Source organism: Rhinopithecus roxellana, chromosome 2 (genome assembly GCF_007565055.1).
Source record: "Rhinopithecus roxellana isolate Shanxi Qingling chromosome 2, ASM756505v1, whole genome shotgun sequence".
NCBI classification, from domain to species: Eukaryota; Metazoa; Chordata; class Mammalia; order Primates; family Cercopithecidae; genus Rhinopithecus; species Rhinopithecus roxellana.
Window position 1 is genome coordinate 39,601,752 of NC_044550.1, and position 23,056 is coordinate 39,624,807.

Sequence of the window (23,056 nt, forward strand, 5' to 3'; positions counted from 1 at the left end):
TGATGAATAATTCTAAAAATATTATATATATAAAAAACATATATGTAGATCTCATACATGCACATGTACACACACACACACACACACACACACACACACACACACAGGTATTTTATTCAGCCATATAAAAAGGAATTCCTGCCACTTGCAACAACATCAATGAACCTGGAAGACATTACTGCTGAGTGAAACGTCAGACATAGAAAGACAATTACGGTGTAATCTCTCTTTTATGTGGAATCTAAAAGTCAAACTTATGGAAGGAAAGTGTGGATTAATGGCTGCCAGGAGAAAGGGGTGAAGGGTGGGGAATGGGGAGATGTTGGTCAAAGGATACAAAATTTCAGTTATAAGATGAATGGGTTCTGGGAATAAATTGTATGGAACAGTGACTATAGTTAATAGTACTGTATTGCTTACATGAAATCACACACACAAACACATACACACACAAAAGGTAACTGGGTAGGGATGAACATGTTGATTAACTTAATTGTGGTAAGTTAATTGTGGTGTATAAAATTGTCACATTTTACTGCCTCAAATATATACAAATTTCGGTAATTATTTCTCAATAAAACTGGGAGGAAAGGTGAACTTCTTTAAAGCATTTCCATATTGAAAAAAATATTTTAAACATAGGTTCATTGTTCTTAGATATGACATATATGATCCACTCATATATGGATTATATGGAAGACTGTTTTCTAGCAATCCTAATTTAGAGTATACATTTTGGAGAAAGATGAATGGTGAGAGTCAGCATCCATTTGTTTTATTTCAATAAATTCCTTCTGAGAAAATTTTAAGGAAAGAGAATCTCAGATAAATTTTAAAATGCTGAAAAGATGACTACGAGAAAATCTTTTGATAAACTGAGTTGCAATTCAATTATCAGGTTTAATGTGGATCTCCTGGGAAAGGAAACTCTACTTTCCAGCACAAACTTTCCAAACAATTATAAGGTGTTAATATTTAGGTTGTAAGGGCAATAATTATTACAGAAAACACACTTTTGAAACTTGTTTAGGAAGTATTGTACCTTAGATACATAGAAAAAAATAAGTGTTATGTAGATCTTAACTGAAAGGAGTAAAATAATGATAATTAACTATAATATAATGTTTAAATAATAATTGCATTAATTATTATCATTTATTGAAAAAAATAATTATTGTCACTTACTGAAAATGTGTTATATTCCAGATTTCTGTGTTAGCACTTTACATGCATCTCTTACAGCAAACTTGATGGTGGTAGAGTGCTTTCTATCTTTCTTTTCCTTTTACAGACAAGGAAACTGAGGCTCACAGAGGTTAAGTAGTATTTCCAAAGTCATACAGCCAATATGTTCTAAAGCTGATGTTCATATATAGATTTATCCATCTCTAGTATCTATACTTTTAAACATCTCAACTTATTTTCAGAATTGTCACATTTGTATAACTCTTTAAAGCTATGTCTTCTTGCTCCCACTTTCAGGTCATCTCCTTATGCTGCTGCATTAAAAATCATTTTAAATGCATATTTAATTTTTATGTTAGTCTTTGGAATATAAATCCATAAGGTTATGTTTAGTACACAAAAACATTAGGGTATTAATCTGAATCTACTCTTTCATCAAATATCAATATTTAAAATTATATATTCATATGCATTTAGTTGCTAACATCTTCACGCTCCATGATGTTATACACCCTGAAAACTTATAACTTATGTTTTCTATAGAGATCTATGATATGTTGATTGCTTTCTACAAGACATTTTCTGATTCTATATTTGGTGGTAATGGAAAATATTTTTAGTAGCTAAAACCTAAAAGGAACCACACCCCACTGATGTTCCTCACTGATAGCTTTAATTGACATGATTTAAAAAGGACTTACTTTTAACAATCATATCTGACAATATACAGTAAGAATAGTAAACACTACTATTGCTTTTTATATAATTCCATTTACTCATAAACATTTAAATATTTAATAATTTAATGCAAAAATGATTTATTAAGCCCCAAATTGGTGCCTATTTGTGAAAAGAGTATCAAAACAAAAAAGAGAGAGAATTAAATTGTCTCTAGTCAATGTTGCAAAAGTATTTGATAAGATACAACTTTCATTAGAAATTTCACAATTCCTGCTAAAGTGTGATTGGACACATACTCTATTATCCTGAAAAAAATAAGAGAAAAACAAAGGAAGAGCATATCTGCACCAATGGATGTTTATTGCTTTTAAGAAACACCACAGAAGATATGGCTAGGTGAGAAAGCCAAATAGACTTGTGAATTTAACATCAGAACTAGACAATGATATCCAACAAAGGTTTAGTAGTGCTGAACAAGAAGGTTCTGGTCCACATCAAGTAGGAAAGCTGGAAGGACACCCAGGTAAGAGTTTTGGCAAAGAGAAGAATTCATTCTCCCAGCATCTTGATCCTAAAAGGGAGGAAAACAGAGGTGTGTTGAACATGCCTGATTTGTTCTTACTAAACAAAGTAACTCCTCTGAGTACAATAGAGGCAAGGGTGCACCCTACTCAGAGGTAGAGAAGTATTTTTCCTTTCACATAAGTTTTGATCTTATTTTGAAAATATTACCTTCAGCCCAAGCCAGTATCATGCCTAATAGCAGAACATTTAGTCTCATTAAAGGGATGGATAAGTTTAAGAATGCTTACAGTCATTTATATTAAGACCTTGTCCTAAGTACTACCAATTTAATCAGAGAAAGAAGGAAACAAAAAAGATATAAAAACATAAGAGCAAAAAAATTGTTATGAGTTGCAGATGCCATGATTACACAAACAGAAACTCAATTAATCAAGTTTAACTTAACGTGATGCAATTGAAAAGTTCAGCCTCTTGATTGTTATGGAGTTAATATGCAGACATCAAGAGCTTTCCTATAAAAAAGCAACAGCATGTTTAAAACATAATGGAATAAAAAGTCTCATTTTTAATCAGAGCAAACACAGTTGTAACAAAAATTGTCTAGGAATAAACTAAACAGGAAATGAACAAGATTTAATGAGGAAAAGTGTAAAATACCTTTAAGGTGCATATGTGTCCACACACAGGTACACATACACATCCTTGAATTAAGCAAAAGATGTGTTTGATTCTTAAGTAGACAATATTTGTAAAGATATCATTTTTTTTCTAGATTAATCCACAAATAGAGAATTCCAGTGAAATACCAATAGGTTCATTTTCTTTGGAATTAGGCAAGTTGATTCTAAGGTTTACATGACAAAACAAATATTAGGGAAGAGCCCTAAAATCTTTGAAAATGAAGAGGTACAAAAGAAGGATTAGCAACACAGATACTAATGCACATAAAGGCACAGACATTCTTTAATTATTATTATTATTATTATTATTTATTCTATTTCAATAGGATTTGGGCGAATGGGTGGTGTTTGATTATATGGATAAGTTTCTTTAGTGATGATTTTTGAGATTTTGGTGCATCCATCACCTAAGCAATGTGCCCTGTACCCAGTGTGTAGTCTTTTATGTTACCCCCTCTCTCTCTCTTTTCCCCTGAGTCCCCAGAATCCATTGTATATTCTTAAGGGCCAGTAATCTTTAAATTCTGATGGTGGCTGACAAAGAAGCAGAGATATTAGTAGAATAGAATAGAGAGTTCGGAACCAAATTCAAATGACATTAAACACACACTAGAGGAGGTATTTAAAACCATTGAGGGAAAGGGATAAGCAAATAAATGAAGTTGAAACATATGGTTAACCATCTGAGGATAGATGCAAGCTAAATCTTGTATCTCTCCTTATCCCAAAATAAATTCCAGATGGATCAAATATCTAAATTTGAAAAGAAAAAGAAATGAGGTTTGAAAGAGGGAAGTGTTATGAAAGCAAAACACAAACTCCAGATGCCATAAAGAAAAAAATTAATAAATTAACTACACTAATAATATTTTTTATGAGGAAAACTGAAATGAAATAAAAATACAAGTGGAAAGAACACAATGAATATTTACAATCTATTGAGCAGAAAATGCTTATTTTCTTGATATATGAATATTTCTTACAAATACATGACAACAAGGATCTGACTAATAGTCTTTCTTACTTTGTCATCTTTTCTTCCTTGGACTCCCTGGCCCATAGAGTTGGGCATAGTTGTGAGTAAATGTGTGTTTCAGTAGAGGTTGGTGATGGTGGTAGTGGTGGTCATGGTGAGAGGTGGGAGGACAATTCTTTTTAGCAGTGACAAACAATAAATTAGGTTCAGGAAAGGAGAAAAATTTCCATTGAAAATGGTGAGTTGTAGAAGGAGATTTGGCTATATTTAAATAACGTATTTCTGTTGGCACTAAAAAGAAAATTCAGAAGATGCATCTGTCCAGGTCAAGATTACAGCACCTGATAATCCAGTGAAAGGATAGCAGAGCTGGCAAGGAGCAGCAGTCAGGATGTCTTAGAAGGCCTGATGAATTAATTACTGTGTCATGGGGAATAAATGCACCTCACCGAGAAATACACAGAGGGTCTCTTTCTAAAAATTTTATGTTTCAGCACCCCACAGAGCTTGGGATTAACCAGGGTGGGGCTAACCCTGCTAACTGAAGCATAAGCAGCAGAGGTAATTTAAGATAAAATGAGGATTCCTGGCTTCACGCCTTGGCTCTGTCACTTACTAGTTTTATAATCTTTGGCAAGTCATTTACATTTGATTTGACTCAAAAGCTTCCTCAATGAAATCAAGTTAAATGTGAAACAATTGAAAGTTTGGCAGCTTATGTAGATGAAGAGGAACAGATAACCCTAACTTAAGGGGTGTGGGAAGCTGTCGTTGATGACACGCAAACTAAAGTCCCTCTTCAGATCTTAGATCCTTTAAATGTTAGATCATGTGAAGGGCAAGGAGGCAGAGTAAAGGGAATTGATCTGCACAGAGGGCACATGTATGAACAAAAGCTTTAAGCCAAGAAACTGAACAATATTTTCAGGAACACTATAAATTATTTGCTATGACTCATAAGGCATAAATCTGTAGAACACATTTGCTTTTTTAATATCCTCAACAAACTTCAAATAAAGTGATATTAATGTTAACATTTTATAGGAGAAAACAGATTCAGAACTGTCATTTGCCTGAAAACACATAACTTGTAAATGCTAGATATAGGGTCTGTCTTCTCCAAAATCTGTTTTAACTTTTAATTTTTAGCACTTCTCCACATTATCACATTAAGATGGATGGGTGGAGAGCAATAAAAATTATCCACTTTTCTCAATGTGTCCAGCAGGTTACATTTTGGGAAAAACACTTTGATCCTGAAGAAAAAAGAAATCAAAGAAAAAATGTAAAATGTATGAATCATTAGATACATAAGATTCGAACCACAAACATACAGAAGCAAAAAATTACTAAGAAAATTAGTTGATAAATAAACACATCATTAATCCTGATGTTTTTACTAGTAGCTCATTGCATCTCTTAGAAACCATATGACATTTAGTCATAACTAACATAAGCCAAACTTAGTGTCCTTTATGCTTCATTGCGGAGTTGCATTAAAAAACCACAGCAATTTCATATTGTTTTACAACTAATTCGTCCAAAACAATTCCATTTTAGAGAAACTACATTATTTCCAGAGACTTGACTCAAGTTTGATCTTTTCTTTAATTCTCCTTCTAGAACATGCTTATTCATTCTCAGGTCTTTATCTTTTGGATCTTGTACTTTCAGTACATTGCAGCTGACCATGAACGTTTTATTTTTCTGCTCTGCTTAAAGTCTATTTGGCTTCTTGAACACGAGGGTTTCATCTATCCTACAAAATTCCCAATCATTATCCTTTCAAATATTACTTTTTACCTATTCTCCCTCTCCCTGTGGTCTGGAATTTCTTTCAGAAATAAGTTAGATATTCTCATACCATTTTTCAAGTTTCTTAACCTCCTATTGTATAATATATTCTATATTTTTATCTCTGCTGCATAGTAATTTCCTCAGATCTTCCAAAATAATTTTCTCTTTAGATGAATCAAATATACTGCTTAAGCCACCCTATGAAATTTCACATTGTATCACTGTGTTCCTATTTCTAGAAGCTCCTCTGTTTTTTTCAAATTTGCTATTCTTTTTTTTTCTATTATCTGTTTGAGATTTCTCCCATACGCTTCCCAAATCTGTTTGATTTCCTAGTATCCTATTTTATTCTTATATTTCAAGTCCTTCTTTGATGTCTAACAATTTGAAATATCTCTATAATGGTTTCCTTTGTTGATTTTAACACTTTCAATTTAGGAGTGCTGTTTATTCCAAGTTTTAGCCCCTGTTTAGGGTGGATGGTTTCTCCAGAGTTTTATGAATTTGGACTATTCACCCATCTTCAGTGTGGCTTTATCTTTCAGACTTCTGTGTGGTGCCTATTGAAAATATGTCAGATTAGTGCAGTTTTAGTTTCATTTTTGCCAGGTATTGATCTGGGCCTCCTTCTATGGTACCAAGGGGTTCCAAGCTGAAACAGGTGTTATAACCGAATCCCAAACTATTTCTCAAGAAATCGTTTTTTATTCAACCTGTTGTTTATGTTAAGGCAAACATGCCTACTTACTGTAAATCAGTGTTTTTGGTAGATTTATTTCTATCGAGGATTCTGATTTTATACAAAGACCTTTGTTACCACTCTCTGTCTTAACAAGGATCCACAGCCATGTCTTCTGTTCTAATGTGAGATAAAAATGTCAACATCTAGGTTACTGATGGAGCAACCACCTTCTTACTCTATACAATCCATGGCACTAACCTGTGAAACTTCTTGTCCTATTTTCTGATTCCTCTTTTGTGAGGTCCTGGGGGTTTTTACTACTTTCTAGAGAGCTAAGCTATTCATTTAAAAGAATTGTTTCCATAGCCAGCATTTTAGTTGACTTGTAGTTCAGGGGTTTTCAGGTTATTTTATCACTCCCCCTGTACCCCTGAAAAAAAATCCTCTGAAACTAAAAGTACCCACAATTATTTACTCTTCCCTCAGATTTACTCTTCCCTCAGGATGCTCTCTGAGGGGTAGGGAGGTCCCACTGAGGTTTATATTTGTTAGTCTGGGAATAACCTGCCTCACCCTGGGAGGACTTCTGGCAGCCATGTCTCTATGGTGTGTTTCTAATTTCCTGCCCACAGAGGGGTAGACCATGAGTGGGTGCATGACTCAATCTGTGCTAACTAGATCCCTTTCCTTGGAAATTTGGAATTTTACATGCTAAAGTACTTAGTCTTGGACTTGTTGACCGGAGAAGTTTCTTTGTTTGTTTGTTTTTTCACAGAGCTCAATCTCAAAGGTACTTGTTAGTATATAGCTTAAGAACTATTATCATTTTTGCTATGATCCATAGCAGTAAAACTTGACACCTGCTTCAAATAATTTAGTGGCTTGGTGCATATGTAGTTATGGATAGTGCAATGTGAACAGGTACCATAAAACTTGCTTTTCTAAATACTAATTAAGAAGTGATCTCATAGTTTTAAAAAGAAGAACAACACACTGATTTTTCATGTTTATGTTCAAGGCATTTTCAATTTTATTATCTCCTCTTGACAGTTTTGTCAAGGAGGAGATGTTTTTGTTTCATTTTGCCATGTTTTCACATTTATAACTGAGTATAAAGAAGCTCAGATGCTTGCTCAGAATCATAGAGCCCAAACATCTGGACTTTTTGTCTAGTTCTCTTTCAGTATGTACAGATCACCACTCTAAAGACCAATAGTTTGTTTCTTCTGAGGAGATGTGTTTTCTTTTCTTTCTTTTTTTTTTTTTTTTTTTTTGTTTGGTTTTGTTTTTCTCTCTCCCATGTTCAGATACACATATGCAGGGATTGCATGCTTTGGAGGTACTTGCTCAATTAATAAAAAAACTTTTACTTCTCTGGGAACTATTTCTTCATTCTATAGTGATGTACCCCAAATAGCTTTGTTTGTACCATGTAGCCATGGTCTCCTGGCCACAGTTGATTGAACCTGTATGTACACTTGAATTAATATGGCCAATAAGATCTTCTCTCCCAGGAACTGGAAAGTGAACCGTAAAGAAAGCAAGTTCATTTTTGCAGATGAGTTTCCATGGAGACCAGGGAAGCAGACAGAATGAGAGAGAAAGAAAGAAAGAAACCTCAGCCAGCAGAGAGCAGCAAGGACACAAGACAAGAGAAAGCCCTAAGGGTTCCGGTGCATATAAATATTCCCTTTATGAAGCATTGACTCCATGACAGAATACCACCTGTCTGATAACACATTCTTCAGAAGTGGTTAAAAAGAGATGTTTATTCACTTAATATTCTATGGTATTACATATGCAGAAATTCTACCAGAAAGAAGCTAAATAATTAGAACTTTGCTTAGGTCTAGGTTCACCACCTCATCCTTCTGAGCTAGCATCCTTGTGATCTTCCCTGGGTCCAGATGGTCTTTACTTTTCCCACCTTCCTCCTCTCACATATGGCTTTACAGTTCCCTAGGTTGGGTCATTCCCTCTCTTGACTAATTTTATCTATTAGGTTTGTTTTATTTGAAAGTAAATTCTTAAAATTTAAGACAATTCTATTATATAACTGCATTATGTCTCATAAGCTTCCTAAATGTATTTTTATCTGAGATGTTATAATGAATGAAATATTCTTCTTTAAAAAGGTGTTTTAGTTTTGGACACTGGAGATAGAGCAGATAAAGCAACCCAAATTGATAGTGAAATCCAAGTCCGTGGATGCCTACAATGGGGTGGAGGTTAAGGCCTTTGGAACACAAAAGGTTGAACCATCAAGAGATCAGAGTGTGTATTAGTTAACAAAAAAGCACACTGGTGTCATTAAGGATGATATTTTAAAAATTGAGTAGAGAAAAAAGAAACAGCAGGTCAACTGCTGTTGTCCACTAGGAAGTTAAAGGGACTAAAGAGTGATAGGGGACAGAATTGAGGAGATGAAATCTAGTAAAATATATTGAGCCTATAGGGAAATCCCTCACCTACTATATGAGGTTTGGGGATTTTCTTTCCTATATGGAAATTTCATCAAATTGTCTATCATTATTCCTCTAACAAAGAGCCAAACACCTGCCTGGAAACAATGTTTTAGTCCTCAGAAAGAGTAAGGAAAACAGTTCATTCTAGTTCTGTATTTTCATAAAAGTAGTGCCCCCTTCAACGAAAACTCTGGAAGATGTCCATGCTCATGATGACACCATGGTCTCTTGTTACCCATAAGATGTGATGTTCCTTGTGTGGACATCAGTTAGGAGACCTACAATACAAGCAGAGTGACATGTAACTACACAGACACACAGGATTAGCCGCGTGTGGTGTGTTTCCAAGAAAGGCATCTGAAAAAAACAACAGCAACAAAGAATAAAGAAATAAAGAAATAAGAATAAAGAAAAAAACCTATTCATTTAGTAAGTCAAAAATTAGTAGCCATAATTAAACACTCTACATGTGTTATCTCTACTTCTCTCACAACAGAACAAAATAAAAACAAATGAAAGCATGTAAATCCCCAGTGTTAAGGGAATTCTCCAGAATGATGTAACTTATAATTGGTAGATCTGGAATGCTAAGCCACAGCTATAGGATTCAAAACCCAAACTCTTCCCAGCACATTACACCTCTTTACCACCAAGGTGACCCTCAGGTGAATTATAAGCTCCAAATACCCTTAATTTGCTTTTCTTTGTGTTTTTTAATCAAAAAAAAAATACAGAATATGTTTGTTTGTTTTTTGTTATGAGTGGACACACTTCTATGGCTCAAAAATTCAGAAAATATTCAAGTTTCTTACTTTTAGAAGTTAATCCAAACACACTCGTATTATTACCTACCTATCCTAATTATCCCTTCTCCATACACTGATTTGCAGATTCTACCTGAAGCTTAATTTCTAAAAGTGCGGTGTCAGAAATACCTTTTTTCAAAGAGGGGCAATTTTGTCCCTTGAAACTTCTTTCATCAAATAGGTCTATTGCCCACTTAGCTGGTCTGTATAAAACAGATTATAGCAATTTTATGTAACTTTTGTGTTCCATGGGGTTATTTTAAACACAAGTCAACTTGGATACAATATTAAATGGAAGGTGTTAACTGGTAATAGTTCTAAAATTAGGGAGTGCATTGGACTCACCATGAGGGTGTTTTAAAAAGCAAACTTTTAGGCCCACCCACAGAAACTCTGATTGAGTAGGTCTGAAGTAAAACCTGAGAATTTGCATTTCTATGAAGTTCCCGGGGGTCTGGGGACTAATCTTTTTCATTCTCTGGAATAGACATATTCTAATCTTATTATTTTATTTTAATCTAAAGCAAAGTTTGTATATATTTTAAATCTATATTTAATTAAAAGAAAAAAGAAAGTGAATATGAGAATCCTTGGCATTAATTACACCTGTCCATAATCTCTTGGATAATAGTCATCACCCATTCAGCCTCAGGATCCAAACAAATTATTTTCCCATCTTTCGGTGTGGCTCTGAAAAGAAAAGAATGTTCTGGCTAAATAATAACTATGATTATTTTAACAATGCTTTAAATTTATTCATTAGAATTTTTGAAAGATAAAATGAATATGCTTAGAATGAACACTCAGATTTCTCAAACTAAATTTATCATATTATTAGAGAACAACTTTTAATCATTTCAGTATGCATTGCTAAATTTTTTACCAACTAAATAATGACATCTTCTTTAAATCTTTTGAGATATCAACCAGTCAGCATACATTATTTGACTTATGTACATAGTACATAAGTATACTGCTAAGACTCTGGAAAATCTATACAATGTAATGTCTTCCAGGCTGACAATGGTCAGTCTCTTGTCATATATTCTTTATTGTTATATTTCTGTTAATGCTTTCAGCTTCGTAAATGCTCATTCATCATTGGGCAGGGAGAGGATCAATTTTTTTATTTATATTAATTTTGTAGTTTTCAACTGCAGTTCACAAAACCACAAAGTTCCACCAGCACCTCTAGTGCTGGATCATCTTACCACACCCTGAGCGAGAGGTATGCATTCCAGAGTTTAAGAAAATAACATAGCAATATTCCATGATAAAAATCAATAGAAATAATATAATAACGAATCCTTAGCAAATTACCAATAAAAGGATAGCCTAAAACATCATACACAATAGTGAAAACTTGAAAGTAATCCCTTTGAGTGCTGAAACAAGACAATATACCTACTATCATTGCAGATATCTCAGCAAAGCTAGAAAGATAAACAAAAGGCATAAAGTTGCCAAAAGAGGAAACTAAACTGCCATTTTTCCCAGATGCTATGACAACTCAAGTAAAAGGTTGGTGGTTACAAAACCAATATAAAATTGTGTGTCTAAACAGTAACAACTGGAATGTTACATTTTATAAAGATACCCTTTACAATAGCATCAAACAATATAAAGTGGCAAGAAATATGTTTGTTATAATAAAAAGTATGGGAAACCTTTATGAAGAAAATTATGAAACTTTAAAGACATTAAAGAAGGCCTCAATAAAGTCCAAAAAGAGACAAGCCACTCTTGAAAAAGATAGAGGAATTTCTCATCCCAGGTGTTAAAAATTATAAAATATTAATAATGAAGACTGTGTACAGTTGTAGACAAACTGATGAATGGGAAAGAGAGGAGGGGTTAGAATCATCCCTCTGCTTTCAGGAGAGCTCAATGTATGGCAGAAATAGTATTGTGTATCAGTGAGGAAATGATGTTTTATTAAATGGTGCTGAAATAATTGATGAATCATATGGAAAAATAAAATTGGATATGTTTCTCACATCATATACAAAATAAATTCCATATGGATTCAGGTCTTAACACAAAGAAAAAAAATGCAACAATTCTAGAAGATAATATAGAAGAATATTTTTGTAAACCCTGTAAAAGTAAGATTATTTTTGAAAATAAGATACTAAAAGTGCTGACCAGAAAACACATACTGCACATCCCTAGGAATGTGAATATAATAAGATATTACACCCATAGTTATGTTATCTCACATGGCAAAAGGTATTTTTGCACATGTAATTAAGGTTACTATGAGTTTATTAAATTAATACAAACTGGTTGATTCAAGTGAGCCTAATGTAATGTCTTGAGCCCTGAAAGTGGAGAGTTTTCTCTGACAGGTAGCAGAAGAAGTAAGAGAGATTTGAGGGGTGAAACCAACTCAATGCAAGGCAGATTGTTCGTTGCTTATATGAAAGAACTGGAGAGCAGCCTGTAGGCATTGTGAATGATCCCAAGCCAACAGTCAGGAAGAATATGAAGAGCTCAGTCCTATACTTCAAAGAACTGAATTCTACCAACAACCTGGATTGGCAGTGGATTCATCCCTAGTGTCTTCAAATGGGACTTTAGCTGACACCTTGATTTTGACTTTATGAAACCCCGAGCAGAGAACCTGGTCAAGCCACCTAGATTGCTAAGCTACAAAACTGTGAAAATCAAAAAGTCGGTTAATTTTAAGCCACTAAATTGTGGTAATTCATTACCTAGCAATGAACAGCTGAAGTAATCTATATAACATAGTTTACAGTAAAAAAATTTTAATAAAATGCAGAATTGTTTTCCACAGTCTCTAAGCTGTTTATTTGTAGGCTTATGCCTCAGTTGTCTCCATGGCCATGTGGCCATATGGAGTTTATCATATAACTAAGTTTGTAATAGATTTCCCAGTGATCAACTAATTATCCATGTATCCTTACTGAGGCATGTGTATCTTTGATTATGGTACATCTTCACTGACTATAAGGTTAACTCCACTCAGATGAATTCATACCCTGTGTTCAAATTTGAGAGCCCTTTTTATTGGGGAAAGTACATAATGTTATCAGGAATGGAAGCATAAAGACTGAGCAGTTATCTTCCCACATTGTGTGGGAATAACGCCTAGAGGTTAGGTCTCCCATACTTCCAACCTAGCATACTTTGTAAGGAAATGCCAGCTTTGAAAACTGCTATCCTAGAGGCTTCCATACTCCACCACATCTTCACTACTTACACGACTTCTTTTCTTCTGCAGAAAGGACCCTCACATGTCAACTGAACATTTTTAATGAATTGATGAGGAATAAAGTCAGAATGTGTCTGAATACACTGCCATCACAACTCTTGATTCTCAGAGGAATCAATTGTGTAAGAAAAAATTAGAAAAATCCTTATTGAGAACAAACATAGCCATGATGCTTACTTCTTTACTTGAAAGTAGAAATCAATACAGCAGGACACACAACTGTATTCACAAATTCAGTACTGATAGAAATATTTATGAAGACAGTTACACAAACCTAATTATATGCTATTATCCTGATCAACAAACAATTATTGAGCATCTATTACAAGTATGTATGGTCAGTAAGATAACTTTTTCAAGGACAAAAATCAACTTGATCCTTTCTACCAAAAGTTGTAAACATAAAGATTATACGTGAATTTTATTAATTGAAAGTAGCATTTTCTCTCTGCTTACTATCATTGAAATGAATACTGTAAACCAATTTTCGGTAATGTTCCTGCTATCATCTATAATAAGAAAAGCACAGACTCTTACAGTCAGATATTTCTAGGAAGTTAAACACATGTTTCTATTTGACTCAACAAGAAATTCTTTGATGCTCCACAGTCTAAATACTGTATATGTCAGCTTAAGTTTCAGTTTCACAGTTTCTACATTTTCCTTAATGTCAAATACAATCTCATTACATCTGGAATCTTTTCTGAGATTTTCTAGTGCCTAAAAGGAAAAGATAAAAGCCACAGTTGGCTTAGCAAATGTATCCAGGACAATAACAGCCAGCAGGAGGAGTGCTGGAGGAGTTCTGAGTACCCATGTCTGTCCTTGATCTTGATCCTGGTCTGGATGGTGGAATTAATACTACATCCCACTTCTATGTGCTCTCTGCAACCCTGAGAACTTTTTTATTACTCTCCTTGCACTATCCTGGTTAAAGAATAAAAGGTACAGTTTATTGAGTCTCATGTTGTCACTCACAAGCCAGCAAGGAAACAGCTTGTTTTTCAAGTTTTGTTTTAACTGGGGCTTTAGGGGCACGCTAAGATGAACTTGTTAAATAGGGAAGTGAATGTATTATTTTCTGGGGGTGAAACTGCATAATTGTGAATGGATCAATGTTGGTTGTGGTTAATGGTGACTGGTAGAATGGAGTCATGAGAATGTCTAGGCATGTTTGCAAAGAACATGTTTGTACAAAGTAGGGAATTAAGATGCATTTCCTCAGGACGTATTTGCTGTTGGCTTTTGTATTTGCATAATCCCATTTAAGGTCTTAATAAAGTCTGTCAAACCTGACCTACACATGCAGCTTAATATGCTGCAGAAAAACGGAGTTCAGATTACAACCAAGTTCCTGTCAAGAAATGCAAACTGGCAACATGATCCTATATCTAGATAATGACATAGTCGCAGTCCAATAGCTCCTTAAGTGGATAAACAACTTCTGCAAAGTCTCAGTACAAAATCAATGTGCAAAAATCACTAGCATTCCCATACAACAACATCAGTCAAGCTGAGAACCAAATCAGGAACAAACTTCCATTCACAATGGCCACAAAAAGAATAAAATACCTGGGAATACAGCTAACTAGGCAGGTGAAAAATTTCTACATGGATAACTACTAAACATGGCTCAGACAAATCAAAGATGACACAGACAAATGGACGAACATTCTATGGCCATGTATAGGAATAATCAGTAACATTAAAATGTTCATACTGCCCAAAGCAATTTATAGATTCAATGTTATTGCTATGGAACTACCATTGGCATTCTTCACAGAAGGAAAATAACTATTTTAAACTTTATGTGGAACCAAAAAAGAGCCTGAATTGCCAAGGCAATCCTAAGCCAAAAGATTAAAGCTGGAGATATCACACTATCCAACTTGTTATCCATGTTACAAGGCTGCAGAAACCCAGACATTATGGTACTGGTACAAAAACAGACATATAGACCAATGAAACAGAATAGAGAACCCAGAAATAAGACCACACAGCTACAACTATCTGATTTTTCAGCCAACCTGACAAGAACAAGCAATGGGAAAAGGGATTTCCTATTTAATAAATGGTGCTGGGATTACTTAGTAGTCATATGCAGAAGATTAACACTGGACCCCTTCTTTAAACCATATACAAAAATTAACTCAAGATAGACTAAAGACTTAAATGTAAAACCCCAAAATATAAACACCATGCTGAAGACAACCTAGGCAATACCATTCAGGACGCAGACACTGGCAAATATGTCATGACCAAGATGCTGAAAGCATATTGCATCCAAAGCAAAAATTGACAAATTGGATAGAATTAAACTTAAGAGCTTCTGCACAGTGAAAGAAGCTATCAACAGAGTAAACAGCCTATGGAATAGAAGAAATTTTTTCAAACTATGCATCCAACAAAACTCTAATATCCACCATCTGTAAGGAGCTTAGACAAGTTTACAAGAAGGAAAAAAACCCATTAAAAATGGGCAAAGGAGATGAATAGATTCTTTTCAAAAGAAGACATATATGCAGCCAGCAATCATGAAAAAAGCTCAGCATCACCGATCATTAGAGAAAAAGCAAATCAAAACCACAATGAGATACCATCTCACACCAGTCAGAATGACTATTATTGAAAAGTAAAAAAGAAAAACAGATGCTGGCAATGTTATGGAGAAAAAAGAATGCTTAAACACACTGTTGATAGGAGTGTAAATTTGTTCAACCATTGTGGAAGACAGTGCAGCAATTCCTTAAAGGCCCTAAAGACCCAGCAATCTCATTACAGGGTATATACCAAAAGGAATATAAATCATTCTATTATAAAGGCACAGGCACATGTGTATTTGTTGCAGCACTATTTGCAATAGCAAAGACATGGAATCAACCTAAATGCCCATCAAAGATAGACTGGATAAAGAAAATGTGGTATGTAAACACCATGGAATACTAGGCAGCCATAAAAAAGAATGAGATCATGTCCTTTGCAGGGACGTGGATGAGCTGGAGGCCATTATCCTCAGCAAACTAACACTGGAACTGAAAACCAAAAACCACATGTTCTCACTTAAAAGTGGAGCTAAATGATAAGAACTTACAGGACACACAGAGGGGAACAACACACACTGGGTGCTATTGGAGGGTGGAGGGTGGGAGGAGGGAGAGGATCAAGAAAATTAACTAATAGGTACTAGACTTAATACCTGGGTGATGAAATAATCTGTATGCCAAAGCCCCATGACAAAAGTTTAGCTGTGTACCAAATGTACACTTGTACCCTTGAACTTAAAGTAAAAATAAAAATAAAAAAATCATTCAAAGCAAAACAAAACAAATGACAACAAAGAACTCTGAACTTGGCCTTTCAGTGATCATTTCTGGAAATGCTCCCTACGTGGTACTCTGGGGTCATCGAAGGACTTGCCTCTGTTTTTTTTCTTCTCACAGGGATTACTGTCCCATTATTCCTATTGTCGAATGTCCATCGCTTCATGTATTTTGTGTTTTAATTATTTAAAGTAGAAAGATAATCTGGTCTGGTTTTTTTTTTTTTTTCATAGCATTAAAGAAAAGTAATAAATTATAATTTTTAAAAAGAACTGCAAACAACACTTTACGTATTGTTTGAAGGTAGCAGTTTCCATTGGCTTCAAGGTTAATTAACTAATAGTGAACTATGAGATTTAATTTTATTTCTTAAACAGTTTTATAAGTGACTTTGATTATATTATAGTGACCACATATTTTTGCATTAACAAATCAAAGAGCAAAACATTTGTATTAGTTTCCTAGGGCTATCATAACAAAGTACCACAAACTGGGTTGCTTAAACAACAGAAATGTTTTCATATTTCAATTCTGGACTCTGGAACTCCAAAATATAGGTTTAGTGGGGTTGTTTCTTTCTCAGGACTGTGAGAGAAGGAGTTGTTCCAGACACTTTACATGCTCAGTGGGTGTTTATCTTTATGTTTACATGGTGTTCTCTTTGTATGCATGTCTATTTCAAAATTTCCCCTTTTTATTAGGGCACCAATCACGCTGAATTAAGGGTTCACTCTAATTACCTCACTTTAACTGGATTACCTCTTTAAGAACCCCACTTCCAAATAAGGTCACATTCTGAAGTACTGGGGATTAGGACATCAATATAGAAATGTGAGGGGGCATAACTCAACCTATAACAACATTTAACTGAAGAACTAGTGGTTACTGAAATGTTGATACAGTTTAAAGCTAAAACTAGCCTAAATAGTAAGTTATTTTCTTTTACTAATTATAATTGAGCATTTATTATTTGCCAGGGCCTTTGCTTGATGCTAGGCATTCGAAGATAATAAAAGTTGAATTTCTGCTCTTGAGAGGTTCACAGTCTGTTTTGAGAGACAGACGAGCAAACAGATTAAACTGGAAGGTAATCTGTGTTGTCAGTTGTATATCTGAGCCATGGTGGAAGCAGAGGGGAGGGAGGACTTCCCCAGGGCAGTCAGGAAAGACTTTACAGGGAAGGTAACATTGAACTGGTGAAAAGACAAAAAGAAAATCATCATTTTTTTTTTTTTGAAGACTGATATGCATTTGACACAGAGAAATGCACAAAGAGGCACAAACAAGATATGGGCATGTGAAGGAAGGAGAAAAAAGCTATTTCAGTCTTTAAATGAGATGTTTTAACAAACTGACAACATTCAATTGACTGATCACATCTTGTCCTTTGTAGAAATGAAAAGCTGTAAGTAACTTCAAACTGTTATTCAGAAGCCACCTTGATTTCTTCAAGTCTCATTTTCCTTCTGTACCAATTAAAGGTAATAAAATGTGCTATCAATCTGTACAGGTGTTATGGTGCTAATAAGAAGCACATACAGATAAGATAACCAAATATTGAAAGATTCAAAGTAATTTAGTTTTTCATAAAACTTCAAAGACAGGCTTAAGACATCACAATAGTTTACTAAGGAGTTTGTTAAAGAGGTGGTAATTTTTCTTATCAAAGATGGTTCTCTCATTCTGCAGCTACTAAAATTTGTGCCAGATCTGCAGCAGAATTTATTACAATTAGACTTATAGTGCTGAGACTGACAACTTGACAACTTCCCTGATTTTATAGACAGTTATTTTGTTAGCTGAATTTTCACATAGGCCTGAGGCTTATACAAATACGCAAGTTACCAAAATATCCAATTTTAACTGTAATCTTATGTTTTATTTTTTAAAATATTTATCTACACTGAAATGCAATGAAATATAGTAATAATAATTGTTTATTGTACTCCAATAAACATTTGTGTTAACATTCCTCTATGAATTTTCATAAGTTATCTGGAAACTTTACAAGGGGTATTTCTATGTCATGAACAAGAAAATCAAATATCAGAACGTAATACAACAGTGAAAGATTAAAAATAGCCTCACAGTCTTAGCAGTTTCCTCACTTTAAGAGGTAGAATCTGTTTCCCAATCCCCTTGACTCTATGCTCACCATATGACTTGCTTTGGCCAACAGGATGTGGTAAAAGTGATGTTGGAGATGTTCCAGGCCAACAAAGTAAGAAGCCTAGGAGCTTCTACTCCTGCTCTGTTAAAATGCAATTGCCACCATATGAGGATAGCCAAGCTCATGAGGCCCAGGAAATGACTAGTGCAAACAACCAGACACGTGAGTGAAGCAACTTCACTCAAGTCACCAAGTGTCACCTGGTGACTCCAGGAGACACCATCAGAAGAACCACCTGAGCCAAGCTCAGGTTTTTGCATTGCCTAGCCCAAATTGATGGCCATGTGTCAAAATAAAATGGTGACTGTTTAAACCCACTGCATTTTGGGGTGACAATAGATGACTAATGGAGTAATTTAGTTAGTACCATAAATTGACTGAACTCATTTTATACTTTGAACTATTTGGCTACAATATGCACAATGTTTTCTTTAAACTATCTTAAAGTGGCACATGGCATGAATGGCTATTAGCTATTAATTAGTACCCTGAGAATGGTTCTACAAATTTTAGAAAGCCAACCCTACAGCCAAACTTTAGACTAATTATCTTCTTGAGCAGTCATGAAAATAATCTAGTTTAATAAAAATCACTGTGTATTAGTCATCAGAAAACCAAACTCTGGCCTGCTTTTGTAATGAAATAATTCCATGGCATATGGTAACTTCTTGGTGGTTTCTGAGCCTTCACAGTTCCATCTATAAAATGAGAAGGCTGATTTTCTTTTTCTTGTGACTCTCAAGTTTTGAATCAAACTCCTGTCTGGCTGCCAAGGGATCAGTCCCTAATCTTAACATTTTATTTATTTATTTGTCTTCATAAATGATCTGGCTTCTTTTTTAGGACATTCTTGAAAGCAACCGGAATATTTCTAACTACTTTTCACTTAAAAAAGGAAAGATTTATTATTTTTAACATGGAGAACAAAAATGTCATTTGGAGTGCTAACCTCTTCAAAGGTGAAAATGAGGTCCTGACTGTGGTCTGGTAGACTCTTTCCCCCTCCTTTAGGACCTTATGGATCCAGATTCTACATTTTTATTTTAACCATAGCCAAAGAATAGAAATCAGAGGCCAATACCCTGCTGTTAGGATGATTTATGACTCTGCTATAAACACAACAACTACAATTTCTTGGTTTGAGAAGGTTTCACATTTCTGCAGAAGAGAAAAGCAAACACTCACAACAGCCCCTTTGTGAGGTCAAGAACTCAGTTGTGTGCCGCAATGGCCAGTGTGGTTATGCTCTCTCCTACCATGAGCTTTTGCTTTTTTCTGCCTCACTTCCCATTTTTCTTCCCCCTGGTTCTCTGGCATTATACTCGTCAGTGAAATAGTAGTCATAAGCCTCTGCTGTGAGGTCTAATTGCTGGGGGGCCCAATTGTCTAAGTTTGGGCTCTCCCAAAACAGAGTCTGATACAAAGACTTATGTGCAGTAGTTTACCTTAGAAACGATCATAGAAAGAACAAGTGAGGGAGTGGGGGAATGTGGGATAGGGAAGAGAGAAAATCTAATAAAGGTATGTAATGAATGAGATATCACTTGGGCAATCAGGGCTTCATCTTGCCATGGAGTCTCAAGAAACCTTGTAAAATGTTCCTCAGAATTGTCCCAATAAGATTTCAATTTCCAGTCATGTTGAAGTAAAACAAAAGTCATAACTTCCTGTCTTAAGCAACTAGAAAATGCAACACAATATATGAAGCAATTGTTATCAGACATTGGACAACAAGCAGCAAAAGACTAGAATTCCTCAGAAAAGGAAACAAACAAGGTGAGGTGTATGGTTATCCTGGTTTTTTTCTGGAGCAACTCTGGACCACTGTGCAGGGGGAGAGATACCAAGTAGACCATGGTAGTCTTAGTGAGTTGAGGGGGCACAGGTTTGAATTCGGCAGAGCTAGGATGGCTAGAAGTTTAGAAAAAAAGAACTGCGGAAAGGAGAGACCTATGCAAGAAACCAAAACTCTGTCAATCTGCATTGAGGTCCCAGTGGGTCTCCTTGATCAATACTAAGTCACACATGCATGAGGTGAAACTCCATAAATCAAGCAAAATCCATAAGTCAAGCAAACTCCATAAGTCAGACTAGAGATTTGTAAGCTGAGAAAACCTCAGACCTAGCATGGAATGAAGAGATATTTAAGGTCTACCCTGTTGGAGTAGAGAGAACCTGTGAGCACTCAGGGCATTCACTAATGGCACAAGAAAGACACGACTTAGTAGTGCAGCTAAACAAACCCTAGAGTGAAGAACATTCCTAGACCACCCTAACAAAGGTCAACAACAAGCCCCAAAGAGACAAAGTTGATGCTCTAGACCTTAACTGCTTGTCAAAACGGAGCCCAAGACTCTAAAGAAAGAAAACAAATCTTGACACTCAGCAACATAAGATTCAAAATTTCCTGCAGTCAAATGAAAATGATTATCCATGCTAAGAAGTAGAACAGCATGAGTTATAATAAGAGAAAAAAATCAAGTAAATATAGATTCAGAAGTGACAGAATGATAGATTTAGCACAGCAAGATTTTTAAATAACTATCTTAATTATGCTCAGGTGTTTAAATAAGGTGTAAACATAAGAGAGAAGTGGAACATTTCATCTATTCATATATTTGTATTTTTAATATTTATTTATTTTATTTTACTACACTATAAAATGTAAACACACACATATACATGGAGAGAGAGAGAGAAACTTCTAGAATTATCTAACAAGAGACTGGGAGAATTGAATATTCATCCGTTAACTCCTGTTTCTCCTCTCAGGGCATCAAATCACAGGCCATCCTAGCTGTGGACTGAGAAATCTCTCTCTGCCAAGCCACCTTTCCCACACCTCAATAGAGAAAGCCCCCAGGAAGAGATGCAGAAGAACAGGTGCCTTAAGTTGGGAAGCTGTTGTACATTGCAGCTGTCATACTCATTGTGAGCGGAGTGGGACATCACTGGAGAAGACAGGACAAGTCCTTTTTTAAATTACTGTGATTGGGTAGCCAGAAAAGACAAACACTGTGATCTGTTTTTCTGGACTTCCCTCACTGTGATATTGTGGGTCTGCCACCTCCACCATCCTTTAATGTCTCTCTAGTTACTTCTGGAGCACCTGAGACGGGTGTCTCAGGAAGACTCACAATGACAGAATAGTGTTAGCCACACCTCCTTCCTTCCTTCTCTAGACCCCATGGTAACATTGCTCAAGAAACCTCAGTCACTATGATCATTGCTGTCTTCTGCTGATGGCTTCTCAAAACTGTGATGTGTTATGCAATATCCTTTTCCTACTTCCTTCACCCTGTGACTACCACACCAAACAGGCTGTATCCTACCTCCTGCTATAACACTCCCAATAGGAGACTGCTTTGTACTTGCAAGTTTTCAAAGCAATTTGGTGTGAAAACCACAGTTTATATATCTGCTTGATCTAAGACTGAGACTGAGACAATGTCCATGGAGTTGGCCTGAGGACCAATGGCAAGAACCGGGTTTCCAGAGTCTGCATAACATTTAATTCCTGCAACACTTCAGAAGCCTCATTTTGTTGTTACCCTCATCCTGTAGAAAGGAAATTGAGGTTGAGTGAAGTAAAGAAACTTGCCCAAGATCATAGTGACAGAGCTAGAATTTACACCAAAGTCAATCTGATCCTTTGAAATCTGTCTTTAACCACCATGTGAATAAAAGCATCTTTTTTGTCCTTTTTTGTCCTTTTTATGTTCCCTGTTCCTTATTAGCCAGAGCTAAGTAGCCAGTACAGCAAGCTCCAATGTTTGAGGGTAAGGACTTGTCTTAGGTGTAAGGAGTGGTTCTATTGAACCCTTGGGTGCTGCTTGTAAACATTTTCCAGTGTCCTCTAACCTGGGATTAGGTAGTGAATCCTACCATTTATGGAGTTTCTCAAATGGTTTGTATTTATTTGCTTATGTATAGTTTATAAATATTATTTCTCATCTCATTCATAATTAACTAATAATGTCGGAATTATGAAGAGATTCTTATTTTTAACTTTTTTAGTTGTGAGAAAAGTTCACAGAGTTTGTTTCTTGCTACTTATGACCTTTATTTGCCCAGCTTCTTGGGACAACCCGGAACTTGATTCCAAGTATTGAGGCTGCCAGCCTCACCTTCTTGCCTCTGTTAGAGGCAGTTACCCAGGGCTCAGGATTTCCTGAATGAGTCCTGAATCAGAAATAAGTACACAGCTCATGCATGCACGAACATCCTTCCTTTTCAGGTTTGGAGTGTGCTTTCTTTTATATTATTGGGGTCTTTCTTCCTTAGACATGCCAATTGTGCTTCTGTCCTAAAACCTGTAGTGCTGCTGCCATCCTGGGACAGCAATGAATACAGAGTTCCCCAGAGGACAACCGCTCTATGAGGTCCCATCAAAATTCCTAGAAAGGATATAAATGAATGCAGTCCAATCTTAAAACCATTGTATTTGGCATATTGCTATAAAGGATTGAAACACTACTGATCTTAGTACTAATTACTTATATGTGAAGGTTAGAAAGCTGAGCCCAAATTTCAA

The 23,056-nt window shown here is 35.4% G+C and overlaps 1 long non-coding RNA gene across 1 annotated transcript; it reads right to left on the reverse strand.

The window, feature by feature from the left end:
* Positions 1–2,209: 2,209 nt before the first annotated feature.
* Positions 2,210–18,640, reverse strand: LOC115892333. Its single transcript, XR_004052220.1, has 2 exons — positions 18,508–18,640; positions 2,210–2,437 (listed from the first exon to the last, which is right to left on the reverse strand). It is a non-coding gene; the product is annotated as an uncharacterized LOC115892333 (long non-coding RNA).
* Positions 18,641–23,056: the final 4,416 nt, after the last annotated feature.